Below are 21,903 nucleotides of genomic sequence, written 5' to 3' on the forward strand. Positions count from 1 at the left end.
CTAAATTCCATGACCTTGTAACTTTGTCCATTCCATATTTCTATGAAATTGAGAATGTAATCAAATGAAACAGTACTTATCAATAGAGCTAAGTTTTTCGAATTTCATTTGTCAGATTCTGATTTACCACTCCAATTAACTTAATCTGTATGGTTGATGTGCTTTAACTGTGTGAAGTTTTCCCTTGAAGAAAACAATTATTACCTCTCATACTAATTCTAGGACCAACATAATTCTTTAGCCATCAATTTCGAATTAACCAACTTTGTTTTTCGAAGCTTGATTTGATCACATGCAATGAAATACTTGAAGTTCAATTTGAACTTTTCCATCATATGGAATGTAATTGACAACTTTTGCCGGTTTCCTTTCAGAATCAAAGCTTCAAATTTATCAATTTTGCCCTTCGAAACTTGATTTGATCATATCCAATTCCCCAACATATGGTTAATATAATCAAGTAATTTCAAATCAACTAATTTTGTTTCAAACAAACAGTCTACATTTTCCAAAATATGGAAACCTCTTTTAAGGACTACACTGTTTTATTCTACAGAAGTGATTTCTTTTGTGTATTATCAAACCAACTATTGGTTTGAAACTTAGAACAACAATTTCTAACCTTAAGGTATTTCAAGTTTTGCTTCGAAGGATTTTACTGTTACTGACAAACCTAAAAACAGGTCCTTAATCCTTTTGAAGTAAACAAATACTTGAGTATTCTTGCATCCTTAGGTATGGAATGTGCTTCGAAGTCGACTTCTTGCCTTCGAAGTCGTTTGTTATCTGATTTTGGCTCCAAAATATGGCTTCGAAGTCAAATATTTTATTTCGAAGCTGACATCAGTATTTGAGATGCGTTTCTCTTCATAACTACCAATATTTAAGGTAACTTTTCGCATCCGTACCTTTAGTACTTCATTATGAATTCCACGATTAGGTATATTTTCAGACACAAAGGTTTAAAAACCCTTTTTATTTCGTGTTTTGAATTCACTAGTTTGCCTAAAACACAAACCCTTTTCCCAACTTTGTCTTCTGAAAACTCTCTACCAATGGCTTCTTCTTCCTTCAAAACACCGGTTGTGGAGCGTACGAGTCCATCTGTAGTCTTGAAAAGGATTATTGATGAAGAGTGCGAGAAGTACAAGACTGGTGAGAAAAGTGCCATTGACGGACGCATCTTCATTCCTCGTCGTCATGAGCAACAAGAGTATGTACTTGGGCCTATTTTTAGGGAGATTCCCACTGAGCTTCCAGCTCTGTATCCACGTCTAAAAGATTATTGTCTCCTTTACGAAGGTGACCTTGATTGGGGAAGCTAGAGGGTGAACCGACCCCATCACTGCTGGCCCACAGTGAGACCAGAGTGGGAAGAATGGTATGACCAGGTCGTCCCTGATAGGACACTAGATCTTTAGGAGCTCTGCCTCTTCGACGCCCTCCAATTATCAAGGTTTACTATTTCGGAAGACCCTTTTTTGATACCTGCTACCCTTTGCTTCTAGAATTCTGCTTTTAATTTCTTTCAGTTTAGATGTGGGATGATGACTCCTACTATCCTTGATATCTGCCATCTGTTAGGATTATCCCCCACTGGCACCCCCATTGGTCCATATTATCCTGACCTAAAAACCCTTTTTTCCCTCCCCTCTCTTAATTCATCTTATAATGACTTTGTCAAGGCTGAGAATAAAAAAGAGGGCCTTATGACGGATAGGGAATTCACTTAGAAAATATGAGGAAGAAGAACTCCGAAAATATGAGGAAGAAGGAATATATTTCTGTTATATTCAAAACTTCTTATCTTACAAGACCAAATGACACTCCTTATATAGGAGATATTACAAACATCATTATAACCCATTATATGCCACTTACATATTATATATTACCACTATCTACCACTATCATATTATATACATGCCACTATCTACCACCAACACCACTATCATATTCTATACATGCCACTATCTGCCACTAGCACCACTATCATATTATATACATGACACTATCTTATTATATACATTAACACAAATTTCCAACACTCCCCCTCAAGCTGGTTTGAAGATATCTTCCATAGCCAGCTTGCTAGTCAGCTTATCAAATTGCTTCTTGTGTAGTCCCTTCGTTAGCACATCAGCTAATTGTTCACCTGTTGGAAGGTAGGTCATACAGATTATGCCAGCATTGATTTTCTCCTTGATGAAATGTTTATCCACTTCTATATGTTTTGTGCGATCATGTAGAACTGGATTATGAGCTATAGATATAGCTGCTTTGTTGTCACAATAGACCTTCATAGGTGTCGGGTGAGAAAGCTTTAATTCTTCAAGAATTCTTTTAATCCACATTACTTCACAGATTCCATGGACAACAGCTCTGAACTCTGCTTCTGCACTACTTCTAGCTACCACATTCTGTTTTTTACTCCGCCATGTAACTAGGTTCCCACCTACAAAGGAGCAGTATCCGGATGTTGATCTCCTGTCTGTAACACTTCCTGCCCAGTCTGCATCTGTGTATACTTCAACTTGAAGATGTCCATGTTTCTTGAACAGTAAGCCTCTCCTTGGAGTTCCTTTCAAATATCTTAAGATCTTATAAACGGCCTCAAAGTGCTCTGCCCCTGGTGAGTGCATGAACTGACTTACCATGCTGACTGCAAAGGCAATATCAGGCCGCGTATGAGACAAGTAAATCAATTTCCCTACAAGTCGCTGATATTGTTCCCTCTCTTTGACTTCTTCAGCCTTAGCAGCTTGTAACTTCAAGTTAGGCTCGATCGGAGTCTCCACCATCTTACAACCAAGCATACCTGTTTCTCCAAGGAGATCAAGAACATATTTTCTCTGATTAACGAATATACCTTCCTTGGATCTTGCAAATTCCATTCCGAGGAAATACTTGAGGGCTCCCAGATCCTTAATGTGAAATTCTTTTGCGAGTTTCTCTTTGAGGGCTGCTAACTCTGCTTCATCATTACCAGTTAAAATGATGTCATCAACATAAACAATCAAAATTGCAATTTTACTGTTTTTTGAATGTTTATAAAATATTGTGTGATCTGCTTGACTCTGCGAGAAGCCACAACTGATAACTGCCTTCCCAAAGCATTCAAACCACGCTCTTGGTGATTGTTTGAGTCCGTATAATGACTTGTTCAATCTGCATACTCTGTCGCTTCCAAGTCTCTGCTCAAATCCCGGCGGTAGGCTCATGAACACCTCCTCTTCAAGATCACCATTGAGAAATGCATTTTTAATGTCAAGTTGATGTAAAGGCCAATCTGAATTTACTGCAAGAGATAACAGTACTCTGATGGAATTTATTTTAGCAACAGGAGCAAAGGTCTCCTGATAGTCGATCCCATAAGTTTGAGTGAATTCTTTAGCCACCAGTCTCGCCTTGTATCTCTCAACGCTTCCATCTGTGTTACATTTTATCGTAAACACCCATTTACACCCAACTGTTTTCTTGTCTTTGGGTAGATCAACTATCTCTCAAGTACCACTTCTCCTTAAAGCATTCATCTCCTCCATGACTGCTAATTTCCAATTCGGATCATCCAATGCTTCCTGTATATTCCTTGGAACAAACAAGTATGAAATCCTAGATGTGAAAGCTCTATGGTTTTTAGACAGTCTTTGATAGGAGAGGTAATTTGCAATAGGATGTTTAATGCAATTTCGGACACCTTTCCTAATTGCTATAGGAACATCAAGGTCGGAAATAGAAGGAATAGGATTACCTAAAATTTCGATGCCAGAACTCGGGTGGACATTCGGGTCATTAGGATGGACATTCGGGTCATTATTCCCCAGATGAAATCGCTTCCTAATATAAACCTGAAGCTCAGGATTTAGATCATTTTGTAGTACTTCTCCCCCTAAACAAGAATCTTCTTGACTAGGCACCATAAAACTTGGTTCTCCTAAGTGATCATTATCAGACAGATGTGGTTTTTGTGTAGGATAAATGACATTGGGGAGCGAAATAGAAATATCCCAAAAACGGTCTTCTACTCCACTTGTCTCCCCCTGAAGAGAAGTGTTGGGGAAATAGGATTTTGTTTCCACAAATGACACATCCATACTCACATGAAATTTCTTGGTTTGAGGATCGAAACACTTATACCCCTTTTTGTTTGAGGAATAACCCAAAAAAACACATTTTATAGCACGGGGGTCAAGTTTTGAACGAAATTGACTAGGAACATGAACATAGGCAGTACATCCAAAAACTTTGGCGGGTAAATCAAAAAACAACCTCGTGTCAGGAAAAAAAGTTTTGAGACAATCAAAAGGTGTTTTGTATGTTAACACCTTTGTAGGCATCCTGTTTATCAAATAAGAGGCTGTTAAAATTGCTTCACCCCATAAATATTTAGGAACATGCATGTAAAACATTATAGCACGTGCTACTTCAAGTAGATGTTTATTTTTTCGTTCTACAATGCCATTTTGTTGAGGGGTATCCCGACATGTAGATTGATGAAAAATCCCCTTTTTTTCCAAAAACTCCCCCAACTGCTCATTGAAATATTCTGTTCCATTATCAGAAGTAAAATACCAATTTTGATTTGAAATTGGTTTTCAATCATATGGTAAAAATTTGTGAATAAATTTTTCACGTCAAATTTTTTATTCATCAAATAAATCCAACATAAGTGGGTATGGTCATCAATAAATGTAACAAACCATCTTTTACCAAAAAGAGTAGTGATTTTAGAAGGGCCCCAAACATCACTATGAATCAAATAAAAAGGTTTGGAAGCCTGGTAAGGTTTTGGCAAATAAGTAGAGCGATGAAATTTTGCAAAAATGCAACTTTCACAATGAAAAGAAGAACAATCAATCCCTTCAAATAATTCTGAAAATAAATGTTTCAGATAAAGAAAACTAGGATGTCCTAGCCTATAGTGCCATAGCATTATTTTTTCTCGAACAGAGATTGAACTAGTACTATTAAAGCTCTGAGCTTTTTTATTACTAACAGGTACTTCATCAAAGTAGTAAAGACCTTTAAGCATCCTAGCACGCCCAATCATCATCCCCGAGTTCTGGTCCTGAAATTCACAATGGGATTCAAAAAATGTAACACGACAATTAGAATCCTTAGATAGTTTACAGACAGACAAAAGGTTACAGGCTAAGTTGGGGACGTGAAGAACAGCATTGAGATTAATTTTCTCAGTTAGTTTAATAAATCCTTTTCCTGCAATAGGTGAAAAACTACCATCGGCTATTCTGATTTTGTCATGACCAGAACAAGGGAAATAGGTACTAAATAAATGGGAAAAACTAGTCATGTGATCGGAGGCACCGGAATCTATGATCCACGGAGAGAAGTTTAGGCAAGAGAAGGCTTTAGGATTTCTACCTGTTTGTGCCAACAAAACACTAGGAGTACCGGATGAGGAGTTGGATTTTATCAGCTTTAAGAGTTGATCAATCTGCTCTTTGTTGAAGGGACCTGAATCGGCTTCATTAGTGGTAGGAAAGTGTTAAAATCCACCTACTCTCCACCTACTTCACCCACTTAAACCTACTCCACTAAACCTAACCCACTACACCACTACCACCTCACCTACTCCACTAAACCTAACCCACTACACCACTACCACCTCCACTTCACCTACTCCTTACCTACTACACACTCACCCTCTTCTATATATAGGAATCACGAATCATTGTAATATAGATCAATATATATCAATCAATAATACAATTCTCTCTATTTCTCTATACATAATTAATTCTCTCTATTCCTCTTTATACATTAAATTTCTACATGGTATCAGAGCTATAGGTTAAAGATCTTGGTGTTCTTCGCCTTCCGGCGGGCGGCAACCTTGCCTTGACCGCCCGCCGGACCTCAACCTATTCCGCTTATTTTCTACACAACACATACCTTCACTTTGAAACCAGAGAACATTTTGCTTTCAAGCCCTCACAGTGATGCAGTGCTAAAGATTGCTGATTTTGGTCTCTCAAGAATTTTACATCCTAATGATCACGCAGAGACAGTTTGCGGGTCTCCATTGTATATGGCCCCAGAAATTCTACAATTTCAGCAATATGATGCCAAGGTTGACATGTGGAGTGCTGAATGTCCAGTCGTGTTCATGTCTTCCATTTTCCGAGCTCATCCCTTACGGTAATGCCAGGATGAGAGAGAGAGGTACATCACCAATTCCAGAGGAATGAAGCTGTACATGGTATCAGAGCATGGTGGGATTCGATATATTTCGATATCGCAGACTTGTTTGAGTCGTCCTTCTCCTTCAAAGCGTCAAGGGGAAGATCATCGGAATAGTCGCCGTCGTCCACGGGTTCACCGGCGAGTCGAGCTAGCTCATTCAACTCACCTCCGTCCTCTTCGCCAAGTCCGGCTTCGCCACTTACGCCATCGATCACCAAGGCCACGGCTTCTCCGAAGGTCTCTCTCTGCTTCCAGATCTCCAGAAATCGATTGGAACCCTCGGTCAAGCTCTCCGCTCTGGCCGTGCTCAATACGTCTCCGCCTTGTTCGCGACATGCTACGGTTGTCTGCTGCCGGTTTTGGAGGTGCCTTCAAGAGGGACTGTACAGATCTATTCTGATTTGGCTCCTTTGCTTGAAGAAATTAGGGACTTCAGGACCGATTTGAGGCCTTTGGATGTTCCTGCTGCTTCGTCTTCATCAAATTCGAGTTTCTTGTCTGATCTCACTAAGACCAATCCATCTGCCAGAGCTACAACACCCATCTCTTCTTTCTTTCAGATTCCTTTTCTCTCACAAGCATATGTCTCACAGACCCATCGTTCCTCACTCTTCTTCAATACCCTTCACTCTCCACACTCACTCCCCCATCACCATCATCAAAACCATCATTCACAATGGACAACTTTCTGAATATAATATAACCCACTATGTTTGTCCTCCACAATGGACAACCACCCACATGCCTTCTCTCTCTCATCTTTTCACTTTCCAACCCACTTTGCATCCACCGCCACTTTCCCCACTTTCTTTATTTTATATATATATATATATATATATCTCTTTTTTTATTATAAAAAAAAAAAAAAAAAAAAAAACATCATCTCTCCTCCGTTTGATTTCAAACTCCATTATTTTTATTTATTTTCTCCAAACCACTTTCCTTATTTCCCCATCTTTCATTTTTGATTTCAAATATATTTTTATTATTTCTTTCTTTATTTTTCTTTCACCTTATTTTTAATCTTTTTCCAATTCCATTCATACCATCTAGCTTTGCACACCAAACCATATTTTATTCATCTCAGGGATCAACCCCGATCACAATTTTACAAAAAAAAAAAAAATACAAACAAACAACCACATTCACAGGTGGAATTTTTTCTTCTCTACTCTGCCGCCGGTCTTTTCTTCTTGCCTCCGTCTTGGGCGGCTCTTGCCGGTGTTGCCTCCGTGTTTCCCACTCCACTGGGCATGATCACTACTCCCTGCTCCTCCACTGCAGCATATGGCGGCCCTCCAAATCGGAACATAACGGTGGCCTTCCGCTTCAGCTCCTTATTTTCCGCCTTTAGCACACTAATCTCTGCTCGCGCATCCTTATACATGCGTTGGAGCAGAGCCAGCTGGGAGTTTAACTGTTGCACCTCATTTGTCCTGCTCTGCAGCCGGTGCGACAAATTTGTGACCGCAGTCATGGTTTCCACGCATGACTTCAGAGTATACTGATTGGCCTCAATATCAGTTTGCACCGCCATTTTTTGCTCCACCGACCGCATCGGAAAGTTCAACGGAGCAAAACCAGAGGTGTTTGGTTGAGGTTCACTGGCCACCACACCAGTTATTTCTCTTGTGGACTCATTCAGTTCTGGAAAGAGCGTAAGCAGCCCACGGGAAGAGGAGGCCATGTTCTGGTTAGCTGGACGGGAAGAAGAGGCCATGTTATGGGTTGCTGAGTTTTTCAGCGAAGGATTGGTTACAGAGTGTTTCCAGATTTGCAGCTCTTAGAAACAATCTCTCAGAAAACGAATATCTCTCTCAGAAAATGAAGAGTTTTTTCAGAAGTTTTTTTCACAAAGTTTTTTTTGTCTTCGCTTCTGCCTCAAGCACAGCCTCCGCCTCAGTTTATAAAGACCCTGACGAAGAGGCAGACACGCGCATCATGCGCCGCTCGGCGCTCGAAGACAAAATGGGCGCGCCTTTTGATGGCACGTCTTTTGATGGCACGCCTTTTGATGGCACGTCTTTTTATGGATTGGGCACGCCTTTTGATGGCACGCCTTTTTGAAAGATTGGGCACACCTTTTGAGAGTGCGACTTTTTAAGGGTCCGACAAGACTCTGTAAACTGTCCCGACATTGATTCCGGTTAGCTCTTTTATGGGTCCGACAAGACTCTGTAAACTGTCCCGACATTAATTCCGGTTAGCTCCTTCATGGGTCCGACAAGACTCTATAAACTGTCCCGACATTGATTCCGGTTAGTTTCTACAAGGGTCCAGCAAGACTCCGTAAACTGTCACAACAACTGTCACAACAGTGTCTGTTACAACGGTCCGACATGACCCCGTAAACTGTCTTCTACATCGGTCCGACATGACCCCATAAACTGTCTTCTACATCGGTCTGACACGACCACACAGTGTCTGCTACAACGGTCCGACATGACCCCATAAACTGTCTTCTACATCGGTCTGACACCGCCATCCAGTGTCCTCTACACCGTTATGACACCACCATACAGTGTCCTCTACATGGTTATGACACCCCCATACAGTGTCCTCTACAACGTTATGACACCACCATCCAGTGTCTTCACCAATGGTCTGACACGACCATACAGTGTCTCTTATCCTCTTTTATTTTTATGTATTTTCTTGTTTTGTTACTCTCTCCAAACTCAAGTTGGTTAGTTCCTATCCCCCTTGAGTTTGCGGGGGGCTGTTAAAATCCACCTACTCTCCACCTACTTCACCCACTTAAACCTACTCCACTAAACCTAACCCACTACACCACTACCACCTCACCTACTCCACTAAACCTAACCCACTACACCACTACCACCTCCACTTCACCTACTCTCCACCTACTTCACCCACTTAAACCTACTCCACTAAACCTAACCCACTACACCACTACCACCTCACCTACTCCACTAAACCTAACCCACTACACCACTACCACCTCCACTTCACCTACTCCTTACCTACTACACACTCACCCTCTTCTATATATAGGAATCACGAATCATTGTAATATAGATCAATATATATCAATCAATAATACAATTCTCTCTATTTCTCTATACATAATTAATTCTCTCTATTCCTCTTTATACATTAAATTTCTACAGAAAGCCACGATTCTTCTCTCCTTGTTTGCTGCTTTTCCAGTTGACAGGTTTGCCATGGATCCTCCAACACGTTTCGCGTGTATGGCGAGGCTTGTTGCAAAAATCACACCAGACCCGTGGCTTATCATCAAACCTGTGCTGGTAATTTGCAACCTTGTTGGCCGCAGCATCGCTAATTAAAGCAGAAATTTCAATTGATTCACCAGTACCTTTTTTCTTAAGCATGACGCTCCTTCGGCTCTCTTCCCTTCTGACTTCGGCAAATACTTCGCCAATGGATGGGAGAGGAGGTCTGCCAATAATTCTTCCTCGCACTTCATCGAACTCAATGTTGAGGCCGGCAAGAAACTTGTAAATACGGCTGTCTTCCACAGTTTTCTTGTGGTGGTTGCAGTCGTCAACCGATTTCCATTCGTATGTGTTGAAGATGTCAAGATCCTGCCACAACCTTTTCAACGAATTGAAATATTTGGTGACGGAATCATCTCCTTGACGAATCTCTCCCAACTTCAAAGTTAATTCGAAAACTTGAGATTGATTTCCTAGGTCAGAATACATCTGACTAACATTATCCCACAATTCTTGTGCAGTAGTATAGCACATGTAATTAGAGCTTATATCCTCCTCCATGGAATTGACCAACCATGTCATAACCATGGAGTTTTCAGCGTCCCAACTGTCAAACAGCGAATCATTAACAGCAGGAGCCTTCTTGTCACCAGTGATGTAACCGATCTTTCCTTGCCCACAGATATACATCCGAACAGATTGTGACGAGCGGAGAAAATTATCACCATTTAGGCGGATGGTGGTGATTTGGACAGAGTGAGAGTTGGACGTTTTCACCGGAATGGCAGCGGCAGGGGTTGAAGTGGTTTCGGACGTGACTTCCGACATGGCTATGACGGTTTTAGGGCTGCTGTGTTTTTTGTTGCTCTGATACCAACTTAGAAAATATGAGGAAGAAGAACTCCGAAAATATGAGGAAAAAGGAATATATTTCTGTTATATTCAAAACTTCTTATCTTACAAGACCAAATGACACTCCTTATATAGGAGATATTACAAACATCATTATAACCCATTATATGCCACTTACATATTATATATTACCACTATCTACCACTATCATATTATATACATGCCACTATCTGCCACCAACACCACTATCATATTCTATACATGCCACTATCTGCCACCAACACCACTATCATATTATATACATGCCACTATCTTATTATATACATTAACACAAATTTCCAGCAAATTCTTTTCTTTTTTATTATATTGACTTTGCAAGTTCCTCTTCTGCACTTCTTCTCAAAGGATCATGCATGAGTTTGCCCCTCTTGCCAAAGCCCTTGTCTTACAAAGAAAGGTGGCCTTAGCTCCATATATTCTAGGCCATGTTTATAGAGCTTGCTCCCTTTTTTGTGAAAAATCCTTGGATGCCAATGAAGGAGGTCCATTTTGGATTCTTCAACTTTAGCTTTTTGCATATTTCACCGAGTTACTGTCGAAATGCTTAAAGTTTTTGGAATCAAACCCTACCACTCATGGCATGAAATTAGCCAAGGTTTCGCTCTATCATTCCACCTTTGCTTTTTACTTCTCTTTTTTCCACCAGCTCCCAGCTTCCCCTTCTTCTCACAGCTTCCGTCCCTTCGAACCTACCAACATTAGTCCATCCTGGTTGAGGACCTTCTTAAGTGATAGGTCCTATTCTACACCTCAGCATAAAGACGTGGGCCTCTATTATGATTCCCAGAGAATTATTCATCGGGACCATGAACCCCAGAGCTTACAAATGCATTGCTAAGTCCTATTATCCTGCCCAATTTGCTAGGCAATTCGGCTTTTCACAAGGAGTCCCAATACCTCTCTGTAGCCAAACCAATTTAAGCCTCACCAGCAAGGATCTGAAGGTTCGAAGATCTAGATTGGAAGAAGCAACTTCTAAATTTATCCAGGATTTCATTGACTTTGAGTACTTCCCCTTCATACCTCAAAGCAATATACTGAAAAGATGCCAGAACTGGTGGATGGCCAATATGGAAGTACATTGGCCATTCCCCCTCAAGATCTGTTAATGGTACTGGATGTACCTCAAGCCAAGCCCAAAGGGGCCGGAGTTGTTACCTCTTCCACTGCTCCTGCTGCTTCAGTTCTTGCACCTGTCACCACAAAGTCTTTTCATGCTGCCTCAACTCCTTCTAGAGTTACTCGAGCTACCTCGAAGAAATGTATGTACTCTTGTTTCTTTCCTTTTCTTGTCCTTTATGATGCTTTTGTCTTTACTTATAGCTCTTTTTTTGATATAGGTGGTGCTGGTGCCTCTCAGAGAGATTCTCCTCAAAAAGTGCAAGCTTTAAACCTTCTCAGGAGCAAACAGCAACAACAAAAGAAAAGAAAGCTTTTACTTGATCCTGAAGAGGAGGTACCTGGGGTTCACGTAGAAAAAGAGGAAACAAAAATAAAAGAGACAGAAGAAGAGCAAGAGACACCCTTAAAGAGAAGGAAGAAAATGAATGTCTCTCTTGCTGATTTCACTGGAGACCCCATTCATGAAGCATCTGCTAAAGCAGTGGAAGCAGAGCATTCCAAAGAACTTATTGTATTTCAGAGGGCTAAGAAGAGGCAGCAACAACAAATGCTTCAGGATAAAGCTACTGCTGATGATGCATTCCAAAGAGAAGTTGCAAGAAAACAACAAACTGCTGGGCATTATACTCTTCACAGTTCTCCAATCGTAGCCACCACTTCTGAAACCAGTAATTTCCTTCGTGCCTCCATTCATTTTTCTCAAATTCGTGATACTGAGGTTTGACATTGCTTTGTATTTCTTCTTTTGCAACAGCAACAACTCTGCCTCCTCCTTCAACAAGGATTCCTTCAGTTTCAACTAAAGTTGAACAACCTCAAAATGTGGAGCTCATTCAGATAATACTCCCACTTCCTGGCCCTATATTTTCCATACCTTTCTTGAGGCCAAACATTCCTGCATCCCTATCCTTTGGCTTGACTTCATACTTTCCTCACATATCTTTCAACTCTACTCAATTTGCTCTTCCTTTAATCCTTGCCGCTCCTTCCCCTCCTAAGGAAATTCCAGCTATTACATCACCTCCAGTGATAGTTGATTTCCATAGAGAAGACACTGGTAGCCTTCCAATTCCTCGTCCATTATCTCTGCCTAGCACCAGTCCCTCTTCTCTTGAGCTATTGGTAGCCAAAACTATAGAGACTGTTATGAGTACTTCACCTTCTTCTCCTACTCCTATGCAGCCGTTTCTTCCTTCTACCAGAGTTCTTTCTGCACCCTCCATGTCAACGGATAAGGTGGACATCTTCGAAGCTAGGCTAGCTAGTCTTTTTGACATGCCTTCCACCATTCCAACAGCTAGCAATGAAGCTGAGCCATTAGCCCTAGCTGATTCTCTATTAGAAATTTTTTAGAGCTCTTCCTCCAGTGTTAAGACTCCCTTGCCTTCAATAGACTTGGACAGCTGTTTGGAGTTACTGACATCCTTCTCAAGAATTCCTTTCGAAGCCTTACAAAGGCCTATAATCAGAAACGGCTTCCTCCAGTGCTGTAAGATTGTTGAGCAATCCAGCATGACTGTTTCAAGTCATTTATCTCAGGCGGCAGCCACCATTGATTTTTACATCAACATATGCCATGTTGCCAAGGCTGCAAAGGAGAAATTGCTGAGAGACCAGAGTTTTGTTTCTCAAATTCATGCTGAAGTGTCAAAATTGAAGGAGCAACATTCCTCTGTCTCCCAATTCCGAGCTCAACTACTGGAGAAGAAAGCTCAACTTGAAGAAGAATTATCAGCAGTCAATCAGGCTTTGGATCGAATTGCCACCAAGCTGCAGATCACCAACCAAGGACTGGCTGATCGAAAACAAGATATAGCTACAGCCATTCAGTTGTTCCCATCTCTTAAGAGTAGAAAATCTATTGTAAAGGAACAACTGAAACATTGTACTAACTTCTAGACCAATCTATGACTACATGTATTCAACTCATTATGAAATAAAATCCTTATTTATCATTTGAGTGTTTTCATGCTCTTTTATTTGGCATTTATTCTATTCCTTGTGTCTCCCATATGGTTGGATAATAAGGCTTCAAATATCTGCCATTAATTTTTTTGGGATGTACATATCCATTCAAATTTTTCAAATGATATGTTCCCGAAGGCAAGACTCTATGAACTTGATATGGTCCTTCCCAGTTAGGTGACCACTTGCCAAACTTATGGCTTTTAATCCCTATTAGGAGTATTGTCTTCCATACCAATTCACCTTCATCAAAGCTAATGTGCTGGACTTTCTTATTATAGTTTTTGGCTGCTTTCTTCTTTTGGAAAAGAATGCTATTTAATGCCAGAATTATAGCTTCATCTATGTTCTCTAATTCCAAGCACATACTTTGATGATACTGCTCAGGAACTAACTGATCCTGACCTCTCACCCTTAAGGATCTGATGTTAATTTCTATAGGTAATACTGCATCATGCCCATATACTAAGGTATAAGGAGTAACTCTCGTACTTGATCTTAGAGAAGTCCTGTAAGCTCATAGTATATCCAACAGCAAGTTATGCCAATCCCTGAGATTGTCTTCCATAACTTTCTGTATTCCTTTCTTCAAGGATTTATTAGATGATTCTGCCTGACCATTGGCTTGTGCATAATAGGAAGTAGAATTAACAAAGCTAATTCCAAACTCTGCCACAAAAGATTTTACCATTCTCCCATCAAATACAGTTCCATTATCAACATCTGTGGATCGCCAAATCTGTGGATCAGATCTTAATGAATCCAATAACTTCGGTCTGATCTACAGCCTTATACGGCTTAGCTTCGACCTACTTAGTGAAGTAATCTGTGGCCACTAAGATGAAACAATGATGCTTCGAAGAAGGTGGGTGTATTTTCCTTATCATATCCATAGCCCATCCTCTAAACGGCTAAGGCTTCACAACTGCATGCAGCTCAGTTATGGGTATGTGTCTTATTGCACCATGCTTCTGGCATGCCTGGCAACCTCTAGCATATTCTATGCAATCTTTAAAGATGGTTGGCCAATAGTAAAAATGTCTTCGAAACAGCCATCTCATCTTCACACCAGTCTGATGAACACCACAGATGTCTTCATGAACCTCAACCATGATTGTCAATGCTTCCTTTGGACCTAAACATTCCAATAATAACTCATCTGCCCCCCTTTTGTAAAGAGCATTACCATATATTATGTATTGCATAGATTGCAATTTGATTTTTCTGCTGGCTTTCGAAGATGGGCCAACTAGATATTGCATTATTGGATGCCTCCAATCTTGTTCTTGTAAGTCATTATGATTGACTTCTAAGACCACATTCCTTTTATTTAGGGATGGTATTACCTTTTGATATGTTGTTTGACTTATGTCCATTTGAATGTTATCCCTCCTCTTGAAATTCGAAGCTTTCTGAGCTACATCATTAGCTTTGTTATTCAAGAATCTTGGGACATAAGTTACATTTGCTATCTAAAATTGAGAAAGCAAATGTAATGCAACAACATAGTATGGCAACATACTTACACTTTGACATTTAAAAATCCCTTTCACCTGATTAACTATCAATTGAGAATCTCCAAATATGTCAACTGCATGAGCTTGTAATCCAATAAGTATTTCTAGTCCCATTATTAAAGCTTGGTATTCATCTTGATTATTGGAACAAGTAATTTCATCCACTCTGAAACCATGTGTGGTTTCTACCCCTTGTGGTGACTTAATCACCACACCAATTCCAGTTAAACCATCGGCTTTCGATCCATCAACCACATTTGCCATGGTTCAATACCAACCATACCAAGTTCCATTATCTCTTGGATTTCTGTTTGACATAGATGGTCTGCCAAGAAATTAGCTAGAACTTGTCCTTTTACTGCCTTTTGGGGGACATATTCTAGATGAAAATCCGATAAAGCTAGTATCCATTTGCCAATTCTTCCCCTCAACATAGGTCTAGATAACATATATTTAACCAAATCTGTGGTTGCAATTACCAAGACAGTTGTAGGCAAAAGATAGTATCTTAATTTCATTGCAACAAAATACAATTCAAGGCACAACTTTTCTACAGCTGAATATTTACATTCACAAGAATTTAGAAACCTACTAAGGTAATAAACTACTTGCTCTCTGCCTTCTTCATTGTCTTGGGTTAAGAAAACTCCCAGTGAATCTTCTGTTGCAGCTATATACAACTTCAAGGGCTTATTAGCCTTTGGTGGCATCAACACTGGAGGGTTGGCCAAGTAGGCTTTGATTCCTTCGAAAGCAGTTTGATACTCTGCTGTCCACACAAATTCCTCTTCATCCTTCAACCTTAATAAGGAAGAAAATACTTTAGTTTTCCCTGCAGTATTAGAAATAAATCTTCGAAGAAAATTAACCTGTCCAAGGAATTTTTGTACTTCTTTCTTACTTGATGGAGGTCTGGCTTCGATGATAGCTTTGGCTTGTTCTGATCAATCTGTATTCCCTTCTTGTGTACTACATAACCCAAGAAGTTTCCAGCTAATACGCCAAAAGCACATTTGAGAGGATTAAGTTTCAACTTAAACTTTCTCATTCTTTCAAAAACTGCTTCCAAGTGAAACAAATGTTACTCCATGGATTGGCACTTCACTACAATATCATCAATGTAACACTCTAAATATCCTCCAATAAGATCATGATAGATAGTGTTCATAGCCCTCTAATATGTAGCTCCAGCATTCTTTAAGCCAAATGGCATTTTAACCCATTCGAAGGTGCCAATATTCCCAGGACATCTAAATGTTGTCTTATGGATATCCTCTTCTGCAATGCAGATTTGGTTATAACCAGAGTGCCTATCCATCATTGATAAAATTTAATGCCTTGCTGAACTATCCACCAATAAATCTACTATGGGCATAGGATACTCATCTTTCGGAGTTGCTAAATTCAGATTTCTGAAACCGATGCATACCCTCATTTTACCATTCTTCTTAACTACAGGCACAATATTGGATAGCCATTCAACATACCTGGCTGTCCTAATAAAGCATGCCTTGAGGAGCTTAAGAATTTCTTTTTTGACCTTCTGAATCACTTTAGGACTCATCCTTCTTGGTTTTTGCTTGTATGGCTTGAAATTAAGCCTCATAGGAAGCCTATGCTCTACTAATGACCTATCCAATTCTGGCAGTTCATTATAGGACCATGCAAAACAATCTTTATATCTCTTTAAGACTACCAACAACTGGTCCCTATCAAGAGCATTCAGCCAAGCACTTATATAGGTGGGCTGTTGTGTAGAACCTTCTCCTAAGTTCACTTCTTCCAAAGGGTCTTGCATCTGAGGATTCACTAATGTTTCCTTTTTTATTTCTTCTGTCTTCGAAGTAGTCTCCTTGCTTTGTTATGCTCCCAGCTTCTTTGATTCAACGTCTTTGCCCTCTTCCTCATAGACAAAATCTGTCCACAAGGCTTTTTCTTCCTGCATCTCCTGGACTTTTGTTTCAATGTCCAGTGCACAGTATTTATCCAAGGCCAAAACCCTGACTTGTTGCTGCTTCTGCTTACAGCCAATTGCCATGGCTTCTTGCTCTTGCACCCTCTGGACTATTGATTTTATGTCCAATACTGAGAACTTAATTAAAGCCAAAGATATGGCCTCCCAGGTTCCATTTTTTTGCCTACAACCAGGCATAATTGTCATCTTTGGCGATAAACTCTTCATCAGCACTTTCTTGGACTAAGTGCTTCAGGTGTGCTAATTCTTCATCCGCCGTCACTTCGGCTGATCCATCAGGTTTCCTCAGTACACTGAGTGGTGCCACTCCTTCAGTATACAGTTTGGCCTCTGCAAAATTTGCACAAGCTATGAAGGGTTGAGGGTCTGCGTTGATCTCCTCTGTCTCTCAATTGCACAAGGCCATCATGATCTTTTGATGTAGAGAAGAAGGCACACATTTGTTGGTGTAAATCCAATCCCTTCCAAGTAGAGCATTATACTTAGCATTGATGTCGATAACGAAGAATGTCGTCATGGAGTCCCTGGTTCCCACACTCACGTTGATTGGTGAAATGCCTTAAGCCATCTGTTTGTCACCAGCGAAACCAGCAATGGTTGTACTAGTTGGGATTAGTCTGGGGTTCCTCTTTCCTAGTTTCTTCAAAGAAGATTTCGGAAGCAGGTTCACTGCTGCCCCATTATCCACCAATACCCGATTCATCTGTATCCGGTTAAAAAAGGCCTTGATATACAAGGGTTTGACATGCTATGTCATGGTTGTTGTGGGATACTCAAAAGGGTATGAGAGGTTAATGCTCACCTCTTCCTCACTCTCATCTCCAGTTTCCATTGGCGTGGCCACTTCGGATTCATCTTGCACCATACTCACTTGTGAGTCTTCACTAGAAACTGGAATTGGGTCAATCTCCTGACCTTGGTTTTCATCTTCAGCTTGGAATTCCTGTGGTAGTATATGCACCATATTCACTGATACTGGAGGAAACAAGCCAAATTGGACAACTGGCTGTACCTGCTTCTCTTCCTAGCCAAGTTGTTCAATTACTTCAGAAGCATCCTCCATACTGCATTCTGGCACTTCATTACTAACAACCTCTTTCGAATGGTTTGTTTCTGCTGGTTTTTCGACCAAAAATGACTGTTCAACCATGAAGACTTCAAACATTTCTTCCTCAACTATCTCCTTCCTTTGGCCAAAGTCAATTTCTCCCTCTGTCTCACTATCACTTGTCATCAAGGCCTTTCTCAATCCTGCCAAACTGGATCTTTCTTTGGCTTTCAATTCGGAACGAACTTTGGCCAATTACTCCCTGCTACAACTCCTTTTGTCTTGAGGAGTCGGTTTTGGATTATGATCTAACTTTGAACTTTCTTCTCCCTCTGCCTAGCCCTTTGGCTGGACCAATGAAGAGCTTTCTCCACTTTCTTTCAGATCCTTCTGGTACTGAGTGTACCTTCGTTGGATCTTTCTCCTCTAGAACCTAGAAATCACCGCGACCATATTTGGTTCCTTTGTTTTTGGATGCTTTCGTAACACCCAGTTATTTGGAGCTACCAAAGGAGGTTTAACCATCCTACCCTGGTCTCCAACAACATTTCTTTGGGTAGACATTTCTCTAGGTTTGTTCTGCATGACAAACCAATCTCGGACTCCAGGTACCCGTGAACCCACTAGCCCAGTTGTCGAACTCCCTCTTTCTTCCTTCGAAGCCAATTTCAAAACTGGCTGTAAAGGCCACTGCTTGGCTCTGACCCCTTGTTCTGGGCCTAATTCGTGCCTTCCATGAAGGTGGCCACTTTCCCTTTTGTGTGAGGCTGGTCTAGGGGGCCAATCTCTGGCTTTGATCCCATGCCTCGAGCCCACTTCAAGTCTCCTCTCAGGATGATTGCCCTCCATTCTGTAATAGTTGGGTGGTCTGAATTCATGTAAAGGACTTTTGCCCTTTGAGTGCATTCTAGTGGCTATTGGCTCAGCCATGAATGGCTGCTGCCTAGTACCAGTTGGATATGGCCTCTTGTTATAAGCACTGGTTGATTTAAGACACCTCTGCACATCCTTATAATATTGCTTCCTATCAATCGGAAGCTCTTTCAACCACTTGTAGCTCCACCTGCACCTTAGACACATTCTTTGCATGACAACTGCCTCTAAAGAATTATCATCTAGTGCCTCTTCATCAGAGTCTTCTCTCTGGCCTGCTACACCTTGTCCAGCAGCTGGTAAATTTCTAACATCCTTTTTGACAGTAGTCTGGCTGGCAACATGCATTTGCACATTGACCTCTTCTAATTCTTTTAAGGATAAGTTCTGGAAGTCTGGCACAATGACATTGGCTGCCACTTCTCCAATTTCGGGGAATGAATTAATGTCAATCCCCATGACCTTTTCTGCTTTAGCGGGGAATTTTAAACTCTCCTTTCGAATCTGCTCTTGGATCTTGTCTCGAAAAACAATGCAGTTTTTAGTTGAGCGAGACCAAGAATTATGCCATTTACAATACACTTTTCCTTTAAGTTCCTCTGGAAAAGGAATTGTGACTCCTTTTGGTAACTTCAGGAAGTTTGCCGCAAGCAAATGATCAAAAATGTCATCTACCTTCGTTAAATCAAAAAAGTATTTCCCGTGAAGGTCTTTCTTTTTAAACTGCTAGTCTATTGTTGTGTCTTTATAAATTAATGCCTCACAGATCACAGGTTCTTCTCCTACAATCTCTGTCGCATCAATCTAATAATTAGGATCTCTATAATACGTCTTGTATGATGTATTACTTCAATCTTGTTCTTCTTCTAGTAATGCTTCATACCTAGACACCTTATAGGTTAGTTCCACTAAGTCTCTAAACTCAGTTGAGTCAAACTTCTTTCGAAACCTAAACTCTGGACCATTTTGAGCCAATCTCACAAATTCAGGCTCTGGTAAAATGATCCTATATTTGTTTCGTGCTCTCTTGAATCTGGCAATAAACTGAGTGGCCTTCTCATCAGGCCTTTAAGTCAACGTTGCCAAGTCCGCCATGGAAACTTCTGGCTCTGTTTGGAAGAACTGGGTATGAAATGCCTCCTTCATTTGTTGCCAAGTTTAGATAGAGCCAGGTGTAAGGTTAATATACCATACAAAGGTTGCCTCAGTTGGAGAATTTAGGAACAATCTTAACTTCATGTAATCATTATTGGTAAATTCGCCACATTGAGCAGCGAACCTAGCAATATACTCAACCGTTGACTGGTTTCCATTCCCATAAAAAAGAACAATGTCTGGTATCCTAAATCCTCTTGGGTATTCATGTACCCTATCTACCTATTCTGGATATGGCTTCCTGTACACAGGAATTTGAACCCCCCGAGCCATCGGTCCACACATCTCTCTAACAATATCAGCAATTTGGTCCCTAGGAACCATATTTTGTACTTGTTGAATCACTACTGGAGGAACAAACACAGGATTTGGTGGACAACCTTGTGCCTGAGGTCTTCTTGATCCATAGGGCGGCATATTTGGGACTGGTTGTCCCTGTGGTGCCGGCTGCTGTTGAGGGTATGAGAAACCCGTCTGAGCTTGTCCTACGAAAGGACCTGCGAAAGGTGTTGGAACAGGTGTTGTGTCTCTTCTAGTTGCAGGAAACCCTTCCAACCCCCCGGGTACAAATTCGAACAAAGGATTAGTAAACCCCCTTGTGCCAGGTATGGCTTCGAACATGGGGTTTGGAAACATCCTTATGCTATTTTCTTGTATTGGGCCAGATCCACCCATTTGCATGGCATCACTGTTAAGTAATGAAGCATTTTGATTTGTCACAGGCCTCGAAAGAGGCTCATACCAAGATTGAGGTGATGGTCTTTCATAGTTTTGGTTACTAGTTTGACCATTAGTATGTCCATTACTCTGCATAGGCTGTTTATCTCTAGCCAATCTTTGCTGAGGGACATTTGAAATTTCCTCTATGTGCCTTGCGTTAGTTGGTTGATGAGTATTCATTCGATCCAAAAATGATGTTGCCCATCTTTCCATTGTGTTCATTAACTGCTGTCTCATAGCATCTACTAGGCCTCCTCATGGATTCATTGGCTGAGTAGATGGAACAGTGGATGGCCCAATTCCTTGGCCTCGTCCAATATTTTGAACATGTGGTACTTGTTCCGAAGTGCCGATCTGTTACACCATAGGTTTCAATAAAACAGGTACTTCCACAGGATGTGTTATCACATTATCCTCTGGATTAGGCATTTCTACCTCTCCTTCCACGCCTTCTTCCAAGCGTTCATTTTCTCCTTGTCTCTTACGTCTAGCCATTTCAATTAATCCCACTGGGCGTGCCAAAAATATATGTTAACTTTTTTGGCTTTTGAAGGTTATTGTTATAATTGTCAGCGTGGCAGAAAGGATCAATCAGTCCTTACAGAATATTAATTGCCAACCAATTATCAGACGATTGTGTTTTACTTCTTTCAGGCTCAATGAAGAGGACTTTTACTGGTGGCTTTGTTTAGGAGAATTAAGTAAACAATGATTAAATGAAGATCAATTGTAGCATTTCATTAAGTAAAATGAAAGACTTACAAAGATCTAAATCAGCCTCGTAGAGGTTTACAGCAACAAATTACTTGAAACTACTCCTATGAACGAAATGCAATGCAAGAATTTGAAGTACAGAAATGTAAAGAACAAGAAATGTAAAAACTGAAAGGAAAAATAAAGTAGATAAAACTGATTTTTTAGATCGGAGTCTGGAGGTCTTTCTGGGGCCTTCTCTGCTATTTATACTTTTCAATGACCACCGTCGAAATGCATTTCTAACCGTCGAATCATCCCTTCATGATCGCCGATCATGCTGCCTTACAGTTAGCTCCACTATGCCATATCTGCAGTTAGGCTTCCCTCATAATTTTGAATTTAAATATGAGTAACCGTTGAAGCCACGTCATTTTGCATCTCTTTGCTAATCTAGTGCTATGCAGATCCACAGTAACTAATACTAACTGTCACGTGTGTGATTACGATTGAAGATTT

At 40.6% G+C, this 21,903-nt stretch overlaps 1 protein-coding gene and 1 long non-coding RNA gene across 2 annotated transcripts in view; both read right to left on the minus strand.

The window, feature by feature from the left end:
• The window catches only part of LOC114311305 (NAD-dependent malic enzyme, mitochondrial), a 95,221-nt gene that overhangs the window by 24,876 nt on the left and 48,442 nt on the right, over positions 1–21,903 (minus strand). The window lies entirely within an intron of this gene.
• LOC145790741 (uncharacterized) lies at positions 8,840–9,299 on the minus strand. Its single transcript, XR_014329852.1, has 2 exons — positions 9,088–9,299; positions 8,840–9,009 (listed from the first exon to the last, which is right to left on the minus strand). It is a non-coding gene; the product is annotated as an uncharacterized LOC145790741 (long non-coding RNA).

The sequence above is a fragment of the Camellia sinensis genome, chromosome 5 (genome assembly GCF_055761805.1).
Source record: "Camellia sinensis isolate YWXY chromosome 5, ASM5576180v1, whole genome shotgun sequence".
NCBI lineage: Eukaryota > Viridiplantae > Streptophyta > Magnoliopsida > Ericales > Theaceae > Camellia > Camellia sinensis.